This window comes from Podarcis muralis, chromosome 10, assembly GCF_964188315.1.
Source record: "Podarcis muralis chromosome 10, rPodMur119.hap1.1, whole genome shotgun sequence".
NCBI lineage: Eukaryota > Metazoa > Chordata > Lepidosauria > Squamata > Lacertidae > Podarcis > Podarcis muralis.
In genome coordinates, this window is record NC_135664.1 from 44463402 (window position 1) to 44479004 (window position 15603).

The 15603-nt window shown below is 41.3% G+C and overlaps 1 protein-coding gene across 2 annotated transcripts in view; it reads right to left on the reverse strand.

Moving 5' to 3' along the window:
* GRIN2B (glutamate ionotropic receptor NMDA type subunit 2B) overlaps positions 1-15603 on the reverse strand; it is a 283055-nt gene that overhangs the window by 133179 nt on the left and 134273 nt on the right. The gene's annotated exons all lie outside the window — the stretch shown is intronic.

The window sequence follows — 15603 nt, forward strand, 5'->3', positions numbered from 1 at the left end:
CAGAAGGCACCCTACTGCTGTGTGTCTATTAGATTTTTCCAAATCAATTACATGGCAAAAGAAATTGGAAAGGAAGTGTTTGGGAAGCTAGTTCTTCTCACTGCCAGTCCTAAGCACAAAGCTTACATATTTAGCTGGGGCTTAGTTTCATTTTACAAAGTAAACAAGAAGATAAAATAGCCGCACAAAGCAGTGGCTCACTGAGTTGGCTACCATTAGAGTACTTCCATAAGGGCTATTCACCTCCGCGTCTTACGTCATCTCTAAGAGATCTCCTCCTAGACTCAGTTGAAGCTTACTCTTTATGGCTGAGGTTTCTAACAAGTTAATGTTTGAAGCAATACCTACCAAAATAGGTTGCTCTGCTCTGTTCCTTCACCTAATCCTGTCTAATCTCTCAAAAACTCCCACATCAGCCCCCTACACACATACAGATTTTTTGCAGGGGGGAGAGGGGACCTTGGAACTGCAACATCACCAATAGATTGCTTCACAGCCAATGCTTAGGGATCTTCAGCTAACAAGAGCCCACAGACCTTGAGAGGAACTTGATCTGTTCAACAGTTCTCTCCCTTCCTGTGTTTTACTCTAGCAAACTACACCAGCAAGAAAGATACTTAAGCTATAAATTGGTATATTAATGGGGAAAAGACCTTAAGGAACGGATAAAAAGAGGGGGAAGAGAAGATGAAGCAGCTGAAGAGACCCCAAATATAACCATAAAGGGGGGGCAAGATGGAATGCAGATACAACTCATAAAGCCTGACCACAGAAAGATTTGAGAAGGAGATCTGCAGAACAAGAAAGAAAGAAAGAAAGAAAGAAAGAAAGAAAGAAAGAAAGAAAGAAAGAAAGAAAGAATTTCCTGTTTGTATCCAAAGAAAGAGAGGAGAAGTGGGGTGTGAGGGGGTGAGAGACATATGGAAGGAAGGAATGGAGGAAGACACAAATGGATGGAGGATAGAAAAGAAGAAAGAAAGATCACAGTATGCAGTGGGCACCGTCTTGGAGGCATAAAAGCCACCCCCAGAGCTGAAATACCAGCATTTCAGTACATAATTCTTTTCTTTATGAATACGTGCCTGATATTTTTTCAAAGGTCTTTTTAGGCCTTTCTTCAGAATGTTCTCTTTAAAACAGTGTAGGAGTAAAAGCCGGTGCAAATAATCTATTTAAAATATTACTAATGGGAGGAGCACAATCCTCCCTCCCCCTTGCACCCCTTCAAGCCATAATAAATTCCTTGAAAATAGTAACCTCTCAGGGGAGAGCAGGAACACATTTTACCTTCTTATTCTATGCTTCCAAGACCTCTCAGAATTGCCATTTGTGGAGTTCAGCTTTGTTACTGTACATTACATACCCTGGCAATAACTCTATTATCTTTTTCTGTAAGTCCTCAATGAACTTACAGAACTTACAGAACTATCTGGGAAACAAAGCCTCTCCAAGGGCACTCACAGGGAAGCAGAGTCAATGCCCTGCCAAGTGGTACAATGGCCAAAAAAAAAAAACATTTCTGAAGGAAATAAATGTTTTCTGTTGGTTTTTAGAAAAAGTCATGCCACCTTTTGTGTGGTGAAAAACTGAAACCCATAACGTCTTAAATCTCTTAGCCATTTAACTACAGTGCCCAGAATTCTCTGAAGGTAAGATGTGCTTTGAATTTGCTTTAAAATATTGCTGCAGCCACCCCCATCTCCAAGCCGTGCGAGAGTCCAGGGTTTCCAGGCTCTCACCCAGGATTTGTGTTTCCTTTGGAATGACGGGCAGCAGAGACAGTGATGTCTTTATGATATATGGTTTATTTACACATATATACAACCTGATCCTACAATGGAAGAATTCACAGCATTAACACCCCAAGAGGGTCTTGCTTCACCCATAGCCACAGCTTTGGAGGTGAGCAGAAATCAGGCATGTTTCTTCCTCACAGGCTTCAGCCTGCTTCTTCCTTCAGCTTCTAGCTTACCCACACACAAGTCAGCTCTGGCCTTTGTATTTTCTAACTAACTACCAGCAAGTTGGGGGGGGGGCTCACCCAACGAGGGCTCACACATTTGCACAGAGCCACTTCCTTTTTTACCTTAATAGCCTATACTTAGAGGGCCATTACCAAGAGACCTCTCTGGCTGTTTCAACAATCTGAATCCTTGCTTAGATTTTAATGTCATGGAATTCTACTCAGTATTGATCCAGAGTAGATTCCAATGTAATCTGCAGAGTGAAAACTTAAACACATTGCAGGATTCAAAAAAAAAAAAAAATAGACCAGAGGCAATTAATATTTAACACTTGCTGGATCCAAGAATTAGAAGGGTCTCAGCATACAGCCTTCTCCCCATCCCAACTTGTAACAGCATAGTGCGGTCACAGACTTCGAATGGTTTCTACAAACCAGAACATGTCAAGCACAAGGCAACGAACATGGTGTCTAAGCTCTGTGGGGAAAGATGGAAGGAGTTGGGTATGTTTAGTCTGGAGATGAGGTGGTTAAAAGGCCATACAATAGTCAACTTCAAATATCTGAAGGGCTGACATATAGGTGACAGAGCACATTCCTTTTCTGCTGCTCCAGCAGCTAGGACCTGAGCACAAAATACAAGATATCTGGATGAACGCAGTTGATAGGAGAATCAACTGAATCTGAAGTGTGGCTTTAGCAACTTCAGCTCAAGTCCCAGCCCACCCCTATGCTAGGCTGGAAAAGCTGCTGGAACAATGTCTGTGTACCAGGACTGTACCTAGCCAACCTAATGAGAACAGTAGGATGACTTTACAGTGTCCCAAATTGCTCTAGAATGGAACATTTATACAGGAGTGACAAACATACTTTGGCCAACACTCTGGGGCCATATGCCATCAGTGGGTGTAGCCACACAACACTGCCATGCCCACACAATGTACAGGACACACATCTCACACACATAAAGCCCACCCACCACAGCTCATCTGTACAGCTTATTGCTCCTCCTTGCTCATTCATCTGCTGACCAGAGCAATTTGCATCTCTGTCAGAAGGCTAGTTAAAACCTCTCCACCTACCTCAGCACTGTGTCTACTTTGGGTCATTTTGAGCAGGGGAACAGATCAAAAGACTCTGTCTTAAAATTCTGATCTTGTCAGCTTGCCTTAAAAATGTATAATCTGTGGTTAAGGAAGAAGCTCTGAAAAGCATTTCTGTGTTCCTTTACAGAATTTACAGAATTCTGTATTTACAGAAAAGGAATACGAATGAATCAAGTGATTAAGCACAAATTTTTGTTATTGTTTTCTTTATTACTATTTAGAAATACATGTTTAGCCATAGGAGAACTGAGATGTTATAATGTGATTCTATGAATGTAAATTGAAAGAAACCAATAAAGATGATTTGCAAAAAAGAAAAGAAAAAGCATTTCTAAAACTCAAACCATATGTTAGATTGAGCTACTGTTGTTTCTTCTTGTTTTTCAAGCTGCAATCAGCCGGGGCAGGCTGTGAGTTGGCAAAGTGGAAGAAAGGGTAAATAGTATACTTAAACCCTTTCTCTACCTTCATCAGCTCAAATCCATTCTTTCTGAGTTCATTTTTCCCTTGTGAGGGAAAGATAGAGGGGGAAATTGTGGAATCTTATATTCTTCTTTTCAATGGGTAGAAACACAGTTTTAGCATGGAAAATGACCAGAGGGAAAATGATTACACTGAGATTATGCATCTATGTACCTTGCCTCCATCCTGAGTCAAAACCTGCCCAGGTTAAATTTTGGCTTTTTGTTTTTTAAAAATGCAAAAAAAAAATAAGCACAGAGCTCCATGTAACATGTAGTTTTCTCTTGTTTATTTGCTTCTTTGATTTTGATACCCTTACTTTCATATTCTACAAAAAACAGAGAGTCTCAGAAGCGTCACATTGTTGCAGTGGACAAAAGAAATCAAGAACAACATCATAACAAACTAACTAAACAGCCAGTAGCCAATTATATGCCCAGCAATACAGAAAAGAAGAAAGACAATGATTTCTGATCCTGCTCAACTGCTGTAGCTTACTTATGCCAGCTGAACTTTCCCAGTAGACATACGACAAATTGGTGGTTGGAGTGTGGGATTATAGGTAGTTGGAGTGTGGGATTATAGACGATATAAAAGGAGTCCAACTTGACCAAAAAGATTTATGGCCTGTAACCTGTAGCTTGAATTTTAAGCCCTGCTAAGACATTATATTAAATACACATGTGATCAGTATACACCATAAACACATGGTTTTAATTGTGGGTGTTGTTCAGTAGATAATGTGGTCATTTTATTGATGTACTTTGTTGATCTAATTATCTCAGATAGTATACCAACTGGTCTCAACAATGGGGATGAGGTAGGATATAAGAAGGCAAGAAAAAGCTACAAAAACACTAATGACAAAAAAGTAAACATGTGCACCATTGTTCTGTGGTTTGCTGATTTAACTTTGGACACAAACATACAGTTACGTTGTGTTCAACTGTTCACACAACTACATGTCCATACAATGCACAGTCACCACCCCAGATTTTAAGGGGTTCTCCCACACAAGCATGTTTTGCGTAGGTATGTGTATTCACTTATGCTTAAGACCACTTGAATGTGAGACTAGCATAACATCTGTACAAGGCTTTATTATTTCTTGAAAGAAACATCCACAGGCCTTATATATGCCAGTCCAAAGTACTTACCCATCTAGGAAACTTGATTAGTGAATGCTGTTCCCAACCAATGCTCTTAGGCAGTGCTTTTTTTCTAAAGAAATGTTTAGGGGTACTCTCATTTTGAATAAAAAAAATCACCTTTTTATAGTTCAAATCAGGGAAAATAAATATAGTAAATGGACAAAAGTACAAAGATTCACAAAATGTTTAAGGGTATGTATACCCCTACATCCCATCCCATCCCGTCCCCTCCAGAAAAAAAGCACTGCTCTTAGGGAGTCCTGGTGAACTCAGTCAGTAGATTTGCTTTTTAAAATGGCTACTGTAATAGCAGTTGCCTTTGTTTTTCCATAGCCAGCACTAGAACAGAATATGCTTTGCTCCTTGCTTTTTTGTGAGCCAGATATACACATCTTATTTCCTAATCACCTTCTAGGAAGAATAGCGCATAGTCCAATAGAGTATAAAGTTCTTTGGAGTTGTCTTCCAAACTACCAAATGGTAGAACTGGAGCTTTCAATCACAATAGTTGATGGTGCATACCCTTTGAAGTAGGTCACCTGGTCCTGAGCTAGTTTCCACAAGGACAGTAAGCTCTTTATGTGATCATCAAGCATTCATCTCTCTTGTTCTTAGACTCAAGTCTCCTTTCTACCAGTTTCCTACAAGTACACTTTATTGGTCTGCTGATGAATAGCTGCGACTAGTGTGTTAGAACAGGTAGAACAACTGGCACTTCAATATAAGGTTTTCATGCTGATAATCAAAACAGAGGACAGCAAGACACAATCAATAATGAGAATTCAATAGCTTGACCAAGGTCTGGCTACTCCATCTTATTTTCTTTCATTTCTTTGACTCTAAAGTCAAACTCTAAATAAAATGCCTAGGAAGTTCTGGTTATTGCTAAACATGCTGCTTCACAAATTAGCTGGAACTACTAGGGCCCCCAAATCACGATGATAACCAAGTATGGCTGTTGGTGTTCAAAACAATTCAAACACTCTGGACCACCTTCATGTGGAAAGGTGGCCTTGACATTCTGAGAACAAACAAGCCACCTCCCATGGCCTTGTACTAAATTCAGTTTCACAGTGCTTTCAGAAATTATTCATGGTCAGTTTTGTTGCTAAGATCAGCCCTTATCCAGTTTGAGTCTTATCAAGGTGCACACTTGGTGTCTGATTCTTTCCTACATGTATGGAAAAGCTTGTACAGTGGTACCTCAGGTTAAGTACTTAATTCGTTCCAGAGGTCCGTTCTTAACCTGAAACTGTTCTTAACCTGAAGCACCACTTTAGCTAATGGGGCCTCCCGCTGCTGCCGCGCTGCCGGAGCACAATTTCTGTTCTCATCCTGAAGCAAAGTTCTTAACCCAAGGTACTATTTCTGGGTTAGCGGAGTCTGTAACCTGAAGCGTATGTAACCACTGTATATCAAAATGGATGAAGTGCAGCAGAAGCAGTGGTTTCACTGTGAGTACATAGATTCAGGACCTGCCCAGTTGCTGACATTATAGCAAAATAACCACCCACACCTTAAAGGTAAAGGTACCCCTGCCCGTACGGGCCAGTCTTGCCAGACTCTAGGGTTGTGCGCACATCTCACTCTATAGGCCGGGAGCCAGCGCTGTCCGCAGACACTTCCGGGTCACGTGGCCAGCGTGACAAGCTGCATCTGGCGAGCCAGCGCAGCACACGGAACGCCGTTTACCTTCCCGCTGGTAAGCGGTCCCTATTTATCTACTTGCACCCAGGGGTGCTTTCGAACTGCTAGGTTGGCAGGCGCTGGGACCAAACGACGGGAGAGCACCCCGCTGCGGGGATTCGAACCGCTGACCATGCGATCGGCAAGTCCTAGTTGCTGAGGTTTTACCCACAGCACCACCCGCATCCCTACCCACACCTTACCATAAACACGTGGTGCCTTGGAATGTAACCCCCATGTGAACTGGGAGTTGCCTGTATTCCAATATGTATGAAGTAACCCACACCTTACTTCATACTTATTGGAATACAGGCAACTCCCAGTTCACATGGGGGTTACATTCCAATGCACCACGTGTTTACGGTAAGTGAAATCACATATATTTGAAACACCATTGAAAAAGACTGCAAAACCTCTGTGGTGTGCCCACCCCCCCAGTTCTGCCCCTTTTAGTGACTCTTTGGATCACTTCTGGGTTCAGTGCTATGTGCATATGCCTGGTCCCACACATACGGTGCTGCTGCATGGCAGTGGCAGCATGCAGTCACAGCAGCATGTAGTGGTGGCTTGCAGCAATAGAACTAGGCTGACGGCATGCCATGGGCCCCCTGTGGCTTGTCACTAGCCTGAATTATGATTCCACAAAACTGGGTAAAAGGGAGCCTTCCATGGATGAATAAGTCACGGTTGGAAGAAAACAGAAGTGTGTGTTTTTTATTTTTAAAAAAGCAAATACGCTTAGTCAGGACAAAGATTGTCGTGAGGGGGCTTATTGCAATCCAGGACAAGAAGCAAAGCAGTTTGCTGACTGATGCAGATAGACTGTATTCCCCACCCCCAATACTTGAGCACCTCTGTGAACTTTGTATTTCCCCACATGGGATTCAAAATTAATATTGCTCTCCTTCATCAAAAGCTAGTCCTGCTACAGTTGGATCCTCTTTTCTGTGCTTCATGCAACAAAGTTCCCCAGACTGCACCCGCTCCTTGGTGAGATATCTGTAATCAAGCTCACTAAGCACAAAGAAAGGTCTGAAGACTCCTGATGTAGCCCCCCAGGGCCAGCATCAAAACCCAGCATCCTTGGGCAGCTGCCCATAGCTCTCCTGCCCCACTCCACCTTCCTAAAAGCCCTCTGTAAACCATACCCTGAATGCTTTGGTGGAAGAGATGAAAACCCGTGTACAGTGGTACCTCGGGTTACATGCGCTCCAGATTACATACACTTCAGGTTACAGACTCCGCTAACCCAGAAATAGTGCTTCAGGTTAAGAACTTTGCTTCAGGATAAGAACAGAAATCGTGCTGTGGCGGCGCGGCAGCAGCAGGAGGCCCCATTAGCTAAAGTGGTGCTTCAGGTTAAGAACAGTTTCAGGTTAAGAACGGCCCTCTGGAATGAATTAAGTACTTAACACAAGGCACCACTCTAATAGTAATTTTAAAAGACCCTAAAGAGAATAATTTGTTAAGAACCAAGCTGATTTCTGGCACTTACATGCTGCAAACACACCCCTGTGGAACCCAGATCCAATACTTCACACCAGAGTTGTTTGCATTTCAGCAGTTATTTCTACTGTCATGCTTTCAAAATAACAAAATGCTATAACATCGGCTCATTACAAATAAACAATAGGGAACATGAATGATGCAAAGTTAACAATATAAATGGCAATATTCCTGCTTCAGAGGAAGAAGCGTGAGGAGTAATAGGGGCAGTGTTGCTAAAAATAGGAGGAAGAGAATAGAAAAACAAATTCATCCTAGTTAATAAGAAATTTAACAATATATTACATTATAATTGCAAATTGAAACTAATTGTTTCATTTCCATATAATTGTTTCCATATAGATATTTTTAATGATTCTAATCTAAGATACTATTAGAGTAAAAATTCACTTCCAATCTGAGCCGGCCTGTCCATTCCACCAATGAGAAGCCTCCCAACTGAGCTGGCTCTCTCTTCTAAGAGGCTTCATCTATCCATTAAAAAGCTTTGCTTATTGCATACTATTCATTATATTCTCCTTTAGAGCATCTCTCAGATGACGGTCTTTACTCAGCTGATTAAAACAATGTATGGCTTTTAAATGTGTTCCAACGTGCAAAGGAAAATCATAATTCATGTCTGAATATGCTGTACAATTCAATATTTTACTAGATAAATGATGCAGGAGAAGAGGGTGAAATAGACAGTTTAATAGATTTTCTCTCCATAGTGTTAATTTTTCAAAGTCATATTTGTTTTACAGATGATAAATAATGTCTCAGAATTAGGAAGCGACGTTCACCCAAATTTTTAGACAAATGACATATGCAGGATGTACAATGCAAAAAGGGAGGGGGGGTCCAAAGCCATCATGTTAAGGCGAGGTGTGTTATCTGCAGAAGTTAATACATTTATTTCAAAACCATTTTCCCAAGCCTCTCAAGGAAGGCATTCTTCACTAAATATTCTATACACTCTGAGTTTGAATGCTTAAAACTTAGGCGATTTGAATTAATTATTCACCCCCCAAAAATCTCACAACTGAACAATTATTTGAGAGCAGAACTAATGCATTTATTTCACACTGTCATAACTCAAAATTGGATGAACTGTTTTTGTTCAGATTTTTCAAAACATTTGCCTCTGGCTGAATAAGAGCATGAGAAGCTGCAAAGCTGCAGAGTGAAGCAAAAGTTGTTGAGAAAGTTCTGCGCTATCTGAAAACAGACTGACAGAAATAGGTCTAGCTTACAAAAACCTTTTGCCCCTATTCATGCAGCTGGATTCCTGGATCTAAATTCTGATAATGGGGAAGGAAGAAAAAAAAACCTGTAAAAAAAATAAGGGGACTTCTGCCACTAAATTCAACAGGATGTCTGTTGGATAAAACTGTGCAAAGTTATTGCATCTCGTTCATCACCTATTTTTCACTTCCAGCTCCCCATAACCACCTGTCCCAGTTGGTAACGCTGACTATAGATATAATAAACACAATCAGGTCCAATCTATTATGAGCTTCAAAATACCTATTATGATCAGGTTACTACCCACCTGATAGTGAATGGATAGCTATGTGTCCTACTTTACAGAGGACACTGTTCTGTTTGAAGGCTGGCATACATTGGGGGTGAAGTCAAACAGTTGGGGAGAGTTTGCACCTGCTGTGGCTGTAGAGACAGAGGGATCTTTTGTTGCAGCTGGGGCAGATGAAGGTGTTTGAAAAATCCTTCTATTTCCTCAGTGGGGAACCATTTTGGCTTCATGGACCAGATCCATCTCAGGATTGGCCTCAAAGGCCGAATTTGACAAAGGGCAAAGGACACCCACCTGTCAATCACACAATGTCACTATGACATCACATGATAGTTGGGTTGCCCTGCCCATCTGTCAAAATCCCTTGCATGGGGCTCATACAATCCCTGTGCTGAGCATTTCTGGAAGCAGCCAGGATAGGGCTATCAAAGTATTTATTTCTCCCCTCCCCATGGCAGGCAAGAGGTAGGAACAGCACAGAAAGAAGCCTGCATTTTACAGGCATTGATGTACAAGAGAGAAGTCCCTCTTGCAGCCAAGGTCTGCAAAAAGCATGTTTCTTCCTCTCATTCCAATGGTGAGAGTAGAAAAAAATGCAAAATAAAAACAAGAACAAAAACAAAATGAAATAATACCCCCCAAAACACATTTTAAAGTATAATAGGATGGTGTTAGTCAGCCAAAGGTCTGGTTGAAGAGGAACATTTTTGCCTGGCACCTTTGGTTTTCCCCTTTGGTAGTGACGGCACTATGATTTAAGTGAATTTTGTGAAACTGCACATGCTCAGAGCACTTCTTTTTTTAAAAAAAATCAGGGCTGGAAAACTTATTTTGCTCTAACATATCAGGACTACAGAAATAGTGGTAAAGCATGAAATGATGGGGGAGAAAAGAAGCAATACACAGGGGTCCTGCACCCCCCTAAGACTATTACTTTTGAGAACTAAATTTGCCTAGCTGCGCCACTGGTAAGAATAAAGGCATTACAGCTACAAAAAATGACAGTTGTTATCTGTGAAATGTTATGTAAAATCAAATGGAAGGTATGATGTTGTCCGTTGTGTGTGGTGCTCACAGTGACCTGTGGATGACCCAACAGAGTTGAAAAGGTTTGTATGGTTTGTATGTTTTAAGTATTGCTATATCAGGACAATATCTTACAACACTGAAAGGACTGCTTTATAGTAATGTGAGCAGGCAATAGCCTATTCTTTCACATAAAGATTACGGAAAATCAGAAATATGTGTGCAGCGCTCCATGTGGAAAGCTGACTGTGTGAAGTGGTGTCCAGATGGCTGCATGGAGATTGCACCCATTTTACCCAGGCTAGCAAACAAATCTGAAATCATAAGAACCCACAGGGGCAGTTAACACTGATAGAAAAACACTGCAACCTTCTGGGTCCTGCATTACAGAAAGAGCTTTCCTCATTTTTGGCAGCTACAACACCACTAATTGAACATTCAAATGGAGTCCTTTTTGTCACACTTAGGGAGTGACTTCGGTTTTATTCTTAAAGTAAAGAGGGTCCACACAGATGACCAAGCTAACAGGTGGTAAGGAGGATTATACCACACATTGGTTATGGATGAGTGATAAAATCTGTGGTAGAATGTGTGATAAAATATTCATATGTAGCCATCGAAAGTCCATGGAATGAGCTTTACAATATCTTTGCAGCACCAACTTCAAGCAGCTGCAAGCTTCCATTCAAATAAAAATTGTGATAAGAATTCACCTCTACACCACCTTGTTCATAACCCAGGTGAGGAACAACCACCTTTAGAATAAACCACAGAACCAAGGAAACTATTTTCAAGTCCAGCATCCAGATTTAGGGACCCAGTGTTTATTATAGCTATTGTAATAGGTCAGAGCTCACTCAACTCAACATGCCAATTGAGAAGGTCTGCCCCAAGGCACTTCAGAACAAAAGCTTATATACTAGTTCAAACACAGCAAACAAAGTGTTATAAAACATTTTTGCATATGTCAGGGAAGGTTACAGGTCATGAGAAGTAAAGCACACATGGCTCCATACTGGTATCGTCACCCCCACAGCACTTTGGAGTGGCCCCGATGTGCCCAGACCATTTGACCATTTTAGGTCTTGGATGTCCGGCGTTACCCTGGCAACCTAGCCTTCAATGAGGGAACAGCATCATAAAACCCTCTACCTGGGTCTCAGATAGTTTCAAGGATAGCTGATTTACACTCTGGTGCTAAAACATCCTGCCTTTCGTACCACTTTCAGGGGTAAATAGGGAGAGATGGCATGCAGCGTAGGAGGGGGGAACTTGCAAATGCAGAAGACACAAAAATCAAGCCTAATACATTCTAAAAGGTAAGATGCAATTAAAGTGAAATATTAAAACATTATTAAAACAATAAAAATATACTCCTGGGTTCACTAATTCTTATATTAAAATGAATGCAGTTTTTTTAAAAAAAATATCTAAGCATTTATTTAAGCACATTGTTGAATGTGGGAGGAAACATTTCCTTATAAATTGCTACTTCCCTTATGAAGTGGAATATTGCGACTGCTTGGCAGCTTAGGCCTTAGAAAAATGAAACAAACAGTTTAGTCAAACTGTGAATCTGCAAGATATTTTTTGAGGTTATTAATTGAATTGATGTTCAGGCTGGAAGCTACAAGTTAACACTTCTGCTGTTTGCAATGATCTCCTAATGACCATGATTATTGTCAAGGTTTCCCCTCAGGACATAACCACTAGGGGACGCACTGGGCTGGTCTTTTGTCAAACCAGATTTTTATGTGAAATTGCATCAAAGAAAATGGAAAGAGACTCTAAAGTTGTGTGGGGAACCATGGCAGCATGGAAGTTTCTATTTTTATCACTTGGAATATAGTAAGAACATTTGTGGGGGAAGGGAGGAACGTCAATTAATAAAATGGAAAATAGGCAGGCATGTTCTTTCATTAATCTAATTCTTTTACAGGACCTTGACATGATAAAATTACCAGCAGTTAGTTACTTAAGTAACAGAGATTTTGCCATTTTTTACTTTATTATTCTGCTGTCATGGCCAATTATTCATCACATATTAACAAATTATTTAAAGTTCCCTTGATTTCATCCGGATTCTGCATACTAAATAGGAAACTGTTACATTTCATTTCTATGGAGTCATTCTTCGTTGACCAACTTTGAATATCAGGGGTAGAATTCTAACTTAAGAACAAGGTACGCCCTAAGAGACATGAGGCATCCAATAATTCTATCAAGTTTTGCCTCATCACAGGCCACGATTCAGAGTTATGTATGTGGGCTAGGAGGCAAGTCACACCAACATATATATTGAAAAATCTAAGGAGTTCTGGAGCCTGCTGAAGTGTATGTATATTACAATGACTAATAAAATGCAGTATACCAAATTCCTACAGCTAAACTTTTTGACTTCTGCCTTGTGCAACTGCTCTAATGGATGCTGCAGTCAAGGCTGCTGTTATGGAACACTGAGGATGGAATAATCAGAAATGTTGCATGTTCTCTAGCTGAGTGATACCAAATCTAATCCTCCAATTAGAGACCATGTAAAGTGTCATGTGTATGAATTCAGAAGTTCCCTCTTGGTTCTAAAGTTTTGAACTGATGGCATTTCTGCTGCAATAACTGAAAAATCAGGACTCCCATCCCCTGCAGCAGGCATTTAGTCTACCAAGCCCAAAAGCATAACTTAGCTCTGTTCCTCCCCCACAACCTTGAAGAAGTTTTGCGGTGTGCCTCCAATATTAACAAAACTGGATAGGAGAAACAGCTTCCAAGAATACGGGTCCCTCAGAGCGATACCTTGCCGCTAGCTTTTTCATTTAGAACTGCAAGACCTCCTGCTTATATGTTCCATTCTCAGCTGTGATAGCTCATCTGCAGAGAAGACACAATCTCACACATAGATTCACATAGGTTCACTGACTGCAATCTCTTTGCATTGTCAGCTCTGGATCTCCTCCTCTCCCCCAGGCCAAGACAAGAAGTTTTGCTTTATGCACGGCTGCCAGTAAAAGCAACAAGCCCATATCTTCCCCATTCTCCCCCATAACACTGAGAAATGAAGAACTGTCTGAGGTGACAAATGTGAGGTGCTGCTGTGATGTGCCAAGCTAAGCCCAAGTTTGGCTTTACACTTTGTTCAAACCCAGATTCGTGGTTTAGCCAGACTAGCCATGAATCACAAACAACAAAGCTTGGCTATGGCTTGTGGTTAGTCTGGTTAGAGCTAAACCACGAGCCTGTGGTTTGGATGGCATGTTAAGCAAACTTAGTTCAGTGTGGCAAAGAAGGGGAAAGCATCTGCGAGCTTCCCTCTGGGAGGCTGTACACAGCACAATATGAGAATAAGAGTGGCGTGAATTTATCGATTTCTGTTTCCTCCAGTTTCTTATATTTCCAATCTTAAACTCAGCTTTCCACATTTCTGCATCAGTTTACAAATTAAAAAAATAATAATACTCATGGAAATTCATCAGCATTTTGGTATGAATGTATCCTAATATATACATTTTTTCCAGAGCAATTTTATCTAATAAAATACATTTTGGTATGCCGTTTTCACTTATATCTGCATTTTTAATGAGTAGCGAATTAAGCTGAGCAAAAAAGTGAGAGGCAGGATGCGCCAAATTTCGGCCTTGCACAGGGCACGGCTGAAATTTGAAAGACCAAAGTCTGCCCCTCTCTCAGAACAGAACAGAAGTCCCCTGTGCAAGCAGGGTTCTGGATCAATGCAAGCAATTGTAAATATATTACCGATTGCCATTTAAACCTTAGTTTAACAAGTCTGTCCTTGCTGCACAACAGTACAAATATGTCTTTCCCTGATAGCTGAAACCATCACAGTAGCAACAACAACAACAACAACAAAATTGTAGTGATTTTATAGGCAGGTAAGACACAGGCTTCATTCCTAGCTTAACCTTTTAAGGTCACAACTTTTGACACATTTATACTGAGGTACATGCTGCTGAAATCAATAAGAACCTGGTACCCTACAAGACTGTCAGTGGGAGATTCCTTCTTGTGGGTTTATTCCACAGAGCTGCTACAACATTTAAAGGCCCACAACCAGTGGGGCCAAATTGTTCAGGTCCGTAATTTGAAATCATCTCCTCCTATCCTGGTCTTTAAAATTAACTGAGTCCTTCCTGGAAAAGATATCCATTAAGGGCTGGCTGTGGCAAGCCAGAACTGTAGTGAAGATTTCTGCTGCCATGTCCTTGCCACCCTTTCCATTCAGCCCTTACGCTGTCTAGAGAAGGCACCCAGAGAACAACACAGCCAATGGCTGAGCTCATATCGCAAGAAGCAGACAGCTGTGCTTCCTATTGCAGGGTGTCCTGTCCTTCCCTTTGGGCCACATTTGGTGCAAGTGTGTTGTCCATCCAAGCATGGGGGAGGCTGCTTTATGCTTCAGGAGTAGAAATAGTAGTGGACAGCATGGTGGGACTAATCCTCCCTCCAGCTGAGTCGCTGCTGCATAGTAGGATGGAGATTGTGAGGGATGAGGCAGCAATGAGGCCAGGGAAAGACAGATACACCAGTGGAGCCAATCCAGTCCTCCTGGTGTTGTGTTTGAACCACTCTGACCTAGTTGCCGCCTCGTGCCTTCCCCACTCTCTCTTGGTATGCAATATTCAGTCAGTCAGAGGGAGGTCAGGGGAGCAGAACAGTCCCACCACACCACCCGATACTGACCAGAAAACTTCCCAAATGTCCCCTATCTCCCTTTATTATAATATCATTGCTGGTTTAAAGTGTGTTTGCGATATTTTAATTACTGTTTTTAGCTAGCTTGTTTTTATTACTTTTTATTTTCTAATGTTGTTTTTAAATTTCATAAGTCACCTTGAATCCCAACATGTGAGAAAGGCAGAGTATAAATATATTAAATGAATGAATGAATAAATAAATACAGTGGTGCCCCGCAAGACGAATGCCTCGCAAGACGAAAAACCCGCTAGACGAAAGGGTTTTCCGTTTTTGAGTTGCTTCGCAAGACAAATTTCCCTATGGGCTTGCTTCGCAAGACGAAAACGTCTTACGAGTCTTGCGATTTTTTTTTATTCCCCCCCCCTTTTTTCTAAGCCGCTAAGCCACTAATAGCCTTTTAGCCGCTAAGCCGCTAAACCGCTAATAGCGCTAATCCGCTAAGCCGCTAATAGGGTTGCTTCACAAGACGAAAAAACTGCTAGA